Source organism: Girardinichthys multiradiatus, chromosome 20, assembly GCF_021462225.1.
Source record: "Girardinichthys multiradiatus isolate DD_20200921_A chromosome 20, DD_fGirMul_XY1, whole genome shotgun sequence".
Classification (NCBI taxonomy): domain Eukaryota; kingdom Metazoa; phylum Chordata; class Actinopteri; order Cyprinodontiformes; family Goodeidae; genus Girardinichthys; species Girardinichthys multiradiatus.
In genome coordinates this window covers 29,658,813-29,664,812 of record NC_061812.1, presented here as the reverse complement: position 1 = coordinate 29,664,812, position 6,000 = coordinate 29,658,813, and the positions used below count along the sequence as shown (strand labels likewise).

General features: G+C 42.0%; 1 protein-coding gene across 10 annotated transcripts in view; it reads left to right on the top strand.

The window, feature by feature from the left end:
* Positions 1-4,591: 4,591 nt before the first annotated feature.
* The window catches only part of LOC124856805 (inositol 1,4,5-trisphosphate receptor type 1-like), a 119,116-nt gene continuing 117,707 nt past the window's right edge, over positions 4,592-6,000 (top strand). For 5 of the 10 annotated variants that reach the window (XM_047347650.1, XM_047347649.1, XM_047347647.1 and 2 more), the window contains exon 1: positions 4,592-4,854. The gene's annotated coding sequence lies outside the window, so the exon portion shown is untranslated. The remainder of the gene's footprint in view (positions 4,855-6,000) is intronic. The other 5 variants (XM_047347656.1, XM_047347655.1, XM_047347653.1 and 2 more) reach the window with 1 other exon arrangement.

Here is a 6,000-nt window from a genome sequence, read left to right as displayed (position 1 = left end):
GGGAAGTCAGCTGGTCTGACTGGAAGAAAAATGTAACTCTTTCCTGCCCGACTCACTTTCATAAAAAATGTAATAAAAAATCTGCTAGGATTTCCTGTAAATACAGCATCTGCTTGCTTTATTTCATTTAATGACTAACACATTCGAGGGCCCAGGAGATGATAGTGAGGGGAGCTTAGAAGGTCATTAAAGTTCTACAGGGGTTGGACAATGAAACTGAAACACCTGTCATTTTAGTGTGGGAGGTTTCATGACTAAATTGGACCAGCCTGGTAGCCAGTCTTCATTGATTGCACATTGCACCAGTAAGAGCAGAGTGTGAAGGTTCAATTAGCAGGGTAAGAGCACAGTTTTGCTCCAAATATTGAAATGCAAACAACATTATGGGTGACATACCAGAGTTCAAAAGAGGACAAATTGTTGGTGCACGTCTTGCTGGCGCATCTGTGACCAAGACAGCAAGTCTTTGTGATGTATCAAGAGCCACGGTATCCAGGGTAATGTCAGCATACCAGCAAGAAGGACGAACCACATCCAACAGGATTAACTGTGGATGCAAGAGGAAGCTGTCTGAAAGGGATGTTTGGGTGCTAACCCGGATTGTATCCAAAAAACATAAAACCACGGCTGCCCAAATCACGGCAGAATTAAATGTGCACCTCAACTCTCCTGTTTCCACCAGAACTGTCCGTCGGGAGCTCCACAGGGTCAATATACACGGCCGGGCTGCTATAGCCAAACATTTGGTCACTCATGCCAATGCCAAACGTCGGTTTCAATGGTGCAAGGAGCGCAAATCTTGGGTTGTGGACAATGTGAAACATGTATTGTTCTCTGATGAGTCCACCTTTACTGTTTTCCCCACATCCGGGAGAGTTGCGGTGGGGAGAGGCCCCAAAGAAGCGTACCACCCAGACTGTTGCATGCCCAGAGTGAAGCATGGGGGTGGATCAGTGATGGTTTGGGCTGCCATATCATGGCATTCCCTTGGCCCAATACTTGTGCTAGATGGGCGCGTCACTGCCAAGGACTACCGAACCATTCTTGAGGACCATGTGCATCTAATGGTTCAAACATTGTATCCTGAAGGTGGTGCCGTGTATCAGGATGACAATGCACCAATACACACAGCAAGACTGGTGAAAGATTGGTTTGATGAACATGAAAGTGAAGTTGAACATCTCCCATGGCCTGCACAGTCACCAGATCTAAATATTATTGAGCCACTTTGGGGTGTTTTGGAGGAGCGAGTCAGGAAACGTTTTCCTCCACCAGTATCACGTAGTGACCTGGCCACTATCCTGCAAGAAGAATGGCTTAAAATCCCTCTGACTTCTGTGCAGGACTTGTATATGTCATTCCCAAGACGAATTGACGCTGTATTGGCTGCAAAAGGAGGCCCTACGCCATACTAATAAATTATTGTGGTCTAAAACCAGGTGTTTCAGTTTCATTGTCCAACCCCTGCACATGCTGCTACACAGATCTCTGTGGAGATCTAAATGTGCCACAATTGAATTAAAAGTTATTAAAATAATTGCAATCTTAACAAAATTTTTATTGAAAATAAACAATCTACTAATGTATAGTTTAAAGTATGTAACTATTTAGTGCATTTATTTAATTTACAAAAACATTTAGTTTTAACCATCAGAGTCGGCGGGCAGGCTAAGATGGTTCTTTCAAGAAAGATCTTTCTATCGATGGCTGTACAACACTGATAAGAAATTACATCAAAGTTGGAATCTGATTTTAGATCCCCTACAAGTGCTAAATTAAAAGACGTTTTTGGTTTTTTGTATTAGATCATCTCTAGTCAGTAGTAACAAACCATATGGCTGAGTAACCAAGTGTGTCTAACCAATCCATTTTAAATGTAATTCCAACAAATTCACAGGTAAAACAACAGACCAGTTCCAACCTTCTGACCGATAGTCAAATTGTTGCACTCAGGAACTGTTTGGGATAACACAAAATAAATACCAATGGGAAAACACAAAACCAACTACACAAAAAGTGCACAACAAAGCAACAATCTGACACTTTAAGAGAAAAAGGAGTGATGGTTGAAACAAAGATGTGAAGATCAAAACCATATTTTGGTATAAAAACAGTTATATTAGCTATTTATTGCTAGTTATGACTGCAAAGCCCACTCACTTAGAGGCAAATGATATGATTATACTGTCATTTATGACAGAACTCCCGTATCTGTCACCGAGGTGATGCTACTGTTTGTCTTCCTTGCATCAAAGCAGAAAATAAAATAAAAACTTTAAAAAATAAAACTGGAAATTCCAACACTTACTAAAAGTCCCTAATTTGTGTTCTAGATTTTGATTTTGGTGTGCAACTGTGAGATTGTTAGAGGTCCCTCATCTGCAGGGGCGCCGCCAGGAATTTTGGACTCTGGCTCTGTAGGATGTAAACAATGCATGTGATACTGTATAATATACGTATTAAAATATGCCACATACCAATAACACTATACAGGTCCTTCTCAAAATATTAGCATATTGTGATAAAGTTCATTATTTTCCATAATGTCATGATGAAAATTTAACATTCATATATTTTAGATTCATTGCACACTAACTGAAATATTTCAGGTATTTTATTGTCTTAATACGGATGATTTTGGCATACAGCTCATGAAAACCCAAAATTCCTATCTCACAAAATTAGCATATTTCATCCGACCAATAAAAGAAAAGTGTTTTTAATACAAAAAACGTCAACCTTCAAATAATCATGTACAGTTATGCACTCAATACTTGGTCGGGAATCCTTTTGCAGAAATGACTGCTTCAATGCGGCGTGGCATGGAGGCAATCAGCCTGTGGCACTGCTGAGGTCTTATGGAGGCCCAGGATGCTTCGATAGCAGCCTTTAGCTCATCCAGAGTGTTGGGTCTTGAGTCTCTCAACGTTCTCTTCACAATATCCCACAGATTCTCTATGGGGTTCAGGTCAGGAGAGTTGGCAGGCCAATTGAGCACAGTGATACCATGGTCAGTAAACCATTTACCAGTGGTTTTGGCACTGTGAGCAGGTGCCAGGTCGTGCTGAAAAATGAAATCTTCATCTCCATAAAGCTTTTCAGCAGATGGAAGCATGAAGTGCTCCAAAATCTCCTGATAGCTAGCTGCATTGACCCTGCCCTTGAGAAAACACATTGGACCAACACCAGCAGCTGACACGGCACCCCAGACCATCACTGACTGTGGGTACTTGACACTGGACTTCTGGCATTTTGGCATTTCCTTCTCCCCAGTCTTCCTCCAGACTCTGGCACCTTGATTTCCGAATGACATGCAGAATTTGCTTTCATCCACAAAAAGTACTTTGGACCACTGAGCAACAGTCCAGTGCTGCTTCTCTGTAGCCCAGGTCAGGCGCTTCTGCCGCTGTTTCTGGTTCAAAAGTGGCTTGACCCGGGGAATGCGGCACCTGTAGCCCATTTCCTGCACACGCCTGTGCACGGTGGCTCTGGATGTTTCTACTCCAGACTCAGTCCACTGCTTCCGCAGGTCCCCCAAGGTCTGGAATTGGCCCTTCTCCACAATCTTCTTCAGGGTCCGGTCATCTCTTCTTGTTGTGCAGCGTTTTCTGACACACTTTTTCCTTCCCACAGACTTCCCACTGAGGTGCCTTGATACAGCACTCTGGGAACAGCCTATTCGTTCAGAAATGTCTTTCTGTGTCTTACCCTCTTGCTTAAGGGTGTCAATAGTGGCCTTCTGGACAGCAGTCAGGTCGGCAGTCTTACCCATGATTGGGGTTTTGAGTGATGAACCAGGCTGGGAGTTTTAAAGGCCTCAGGAATCTTTTGCAGGTGTTTAGAGTTAACTCGTTGATTCAGATGATTAGGTTCATAGCTCGTTTAGAGACCCTTTTAATGATATGCTAATTTTGTGAGATAGGAATTTTGGGTTTTCATGAGCTGTATGCCAAAATCATCCGTATTAAGACAATAAAAGACCTGAAATATTTCAGTTAGTGTGCAATGAATCTAAAATATATGAATGTTAAATTTTCATCATGACATTATGGAAAATAATGAACTTTATCACAATATGCTAATATTTTGAGAAGGACCTGTAGAGCAGTATATTGACCCAAATTACCTACAGTTCTATACCACCACCACTTGATTATATACAATTAAATGTTTTTGTGTATGTGTGTCCGCAAGCTTTTTAAAGAAATTGCCTAATGATGGGAATTATAACATCTGCATTTATAGATGTCATTCATAGTTCAATCTAAACAAAAGCATCAAACTGGATTATTTTAATTGTCTGTAACTTAAACGCAGGCTAAGGTAGGATACTCGCTGTTTATATATATATATATCCATCTGGCTACCCTTTTGAAGACTCTCTAGAGCCGCCCCTGTTTAAGCATATAAGATCCCCTTTAGTTGCTTTATGATCAAATGACAATATATTAATGTGATTTGTTTGTTTGTTTAGGATTCAGCGGTTTAATCTAAAACGTTTTTCGATGTTTTAAATTTTAAATCAAACGCAAACCTTTTTTTTTTTTTTTTTTTTTGACACCATACAGAAGCAGCTGCGGCTCACATTTCAACGGGGGTGAAACGGAACCACATTTCCCAGCTATCAACACAGCAGGCGCTTAAAAAGAAGAAGAGGAAGAAGTATCAGTAAGCCAGGCAGCTCAGCTCAGTCAGTGCCTGCCGCCTGCCTGCAGAAAGCTGTCAGAAACGGGATTTTCGGAGCCGCTGACGGCTGGATCTCACCCTCGGTCCGGCGGAGAGGACGGCCACAGCATGCTGGCTTTTCTAGTTCGGGGAAAGCTGGTCGTCTGAGCGGGGTGTAGCACTACCGAGGTAAAGTTGAGCGCACAACTCTCAGTTTTGCCATCCTCTCTTCCGATCTTCTCCCCTTCTCTCTCTCAGCTGAGAAAAAAGATTTGTTTCTTCCTTACATGGTTATTAAAACTCTCCGCTGAAAACAGATAGTTTTATATACTGACTAGAAATCCAGAACGGCCATATTTGACCATAAGGAGCATTTATGAGTCGCGGGCAGCGATTCTAAAAGTTTCAGAGTGAATCTTTTTTTTTGGGGGGGTGTTTGGATAAACAATCACAACATCCTGATGCTCCGCCCTCATTGTTCGCTGCAATCTGTTTATTGAACTAAAAGCTGTTGTTTTAAAAGTTTTATTCGCGTTCACAGCTCAGTGTTTCTGACACGGTTACAGGCAGAGTCGGTGGGGATGACCTGCTGCAGGTGCAGAAACCTTCCTGGTAGGTGGCTGCAGCCTTTAAAGCCGCAGGTTATTGTAACATCGGTGGATTTTCATTTCCTACCGCTTCTATGCAAATCCGTCCTGCCAGACTGGGTTGTTACAGCTTCTCCGGAAAGTTCACTTGTTGCTTTTGATTGCGTGTTACTACCATAGACTGAAAGGGGATTTTATTTGATAGATCAACACAAAGTAATGCATAATTGTAAATTGGAGAGAAAAAATGTATTTCTTTTTTTTCCCCATGCAAATCGAACCGCCTTTTGCTGCTACCACAGCTGCAAGAAAGATGGCTCTACCTGCTTTGCAACCATTTTTTCTTTCACTTTTTTTCTTTTAACAAAATGTTTAAAGCTCAGTCAAAGTGGATGAGGAGCATTGGTGAAACCTGATAACCAGTTTGATTTAGTTCTCATCTTTCGCTTGGCCTTGCTAACACATACAAACCTTACAATTGCAGCTCTGGTTGGGCCTCTAATCCAATCTCAAACATTTTGTGGCCTCTTGCAGGTTTTTCCCAGTATTGCCTTTTAACCCTATCTACTCAACTCCGATCAGCTTATCTGTTCCTGCTGTAGAAAAGCCTCCCCTCATCACTATGCTGCTGTCACCGTGTTTCAGCATGGGGATGGTGTGTTCAGGGTGATGAGCAGTGTTAGTTTTCCACCTCACAGCCATTTGAATGTAGGACTGAAACTTTGACTTTGGTCTCATCTGACCAGAG